This window comes from Triticum urartu, chromosome 5A (genome assembly GCF_056163025.1).
Source record: "Triticum urartu cultivar PI428250 chromosome 5A, HENAU_Tu73, whole genome shotgun sequence".
Lineage (NCBI taxonomy): Eukaryota > Viridiplantae > Streptophyta > Magnoliopsida > Poales > Poaceae > Triticum > Triticum urartu.
Window position 1 is genome coordinate 414,500,717 of NC_141877.1, and position 1,947 is coordinate 414,502,663.

Sequence of the window (1,947 nt, forward strand, 5' to 3'; positions counted from 1 at the left end):
CCTCCGGTAAATGGGAGTTGCATAATCTCATAGTCATAGGAGCATGTATAAGTCATGAAGAAAGCTATAACAACAAACTAAACGATCAAGTGCTAAGCTAACGAAATGGGTCAAGTCAATCACATCATTATCCTAATGATGTGATCCCGTTAATCAAATGACAACTCATGTCTATGGTTAGGAAACATAACCATCTTTGATCAACGAGCTAGTCAAGTAGAGGCATACTAGTGACACTCTGTTTGTCTATGTATTCACACATGTATTATGTTTCCGGTTAATACAATTCTAGTATGAATAATAAACATTTATCATGATATAAGGAAATAAATAATAGCTTTATTATTGCCTCTAGGGCATATTTCCTTCACCAAGGACCATTGAAGACAAGGCGGACCGGTGATGGCGCCGGCGAGAGGCAGGGAAACTATAACTGAGAGGTCGTAGGGCGGGAGCGAAGGGATAACTGGAGCAAACCAAATCTCATGTTGGTCTTGAGTAATCTCATGGTGTTCTTGAGTATTCCATATAGGATCGTAACTATTGGCATCTGAGTGCTTTGATCCTCGTTTCCCACTTCCTCTGCTAGTCAAATTACGATTGGTTGCATGATCCCTAAAATCCCTTCTTGGGAACGCCTTAGCTTAGGTTGGATTGCGGTTGTGACAAATTGTTGTTCACTAGCATTCGACGAAATGGCTCAGGGTGACCGGATGAAGACGATGCTCAAATTACTGACGCGGATCTAAGAGGATGTCGGCACGAAACAATGAGAAGCTTGATGAAAACTTCGCCAAGCTTGATCCTTTTTGGAAGGAGGTGCAGTCGGTGCGCTAGTTCCTTAATGATTGGAAGTCGCAAGTTGAGCAACACACATCACTCACTTGCAAGCGACGATGCACAAGATATGTAGGAATTCGTAGAGTATCCTTTTGCGGATCTGAGCAAGACATCTATTTGTTTCATGGAGACAATCCTAAATGGTAGAGTAAATTGCCAAAAACCATCACAATTGCGTCAAATAGTATGAAATACCATCGTTTTCATAAAAATTGTCGAAAACATCATGGTGCCGGACACTGAAACTTGACACGAAAGCTGACAGATAGAGCCTAGTGTAAATGATGATGTGGCAATATTCACACCGTTAGAGTGGACCGTTATGTTGACGTAGGACCCACATGTCATTATCTACATACCCCTCCTCACCTAGTTCCCACCTGGTGGGCGCACGCAGGGTGCTCGACTAAATGTCGAGGCCGCTGCAGAGCATGCGGAGCTGCGGGAGAGGTGGTCTGCGGAGAAGCCATTGTGCGCGTGTACTCAGGCTCCTCGGAGCTTCGGAAGACGACGACGTCGACGAGGCTAGAGCTCCACCTTGCCAAGCTCTCTTGCGTGTTGTCTAAAGAGCTCCATGCCCCGGTGTGCTTTGGGCCTGGGAGCCACGCCCAAAGGCCTTGCTCACGTAGTCACGTGCTCAGCCGGAGCAGACAGAGAGGGCGCCTGTGCTGCTCCCAGCGTAGCACTGCCGTTCGCCGACCAACAGCCGGAGCAGCAGGACCAGAGACAGAGTCCACTCCGGCGTGCGTCCGTGCCGTACGAGAGAAGCCGTCGCTTCCCTCCGGCCGTCCGGCGCCGACGCCAAGATGCAGGCGGCCACGGACTGGACGGTCGTGGCGAGTGGTTACTCGTGCTGCGCCAGTGCACGCGGGACCGAACGCCGGCGGAGTGCGCCAGGTGCCTCCTCGGCGCGGGTTGCGGATACCTGCGCCATACATGGCCGAATCCTGCTCGGTCTGCACGTGCAGAGGGCGCCGGTGCTCGCCGGACGGACGCTGGGCTGGGCGTGCGTTGGCGCGGGCGCACGCGGCGTGCAGCGCGACATAGGGCGAGGCCAAGGAGTACGCGGGCGGGGCAACAAACAGGATCTCGCCTAGCTCGACCCCA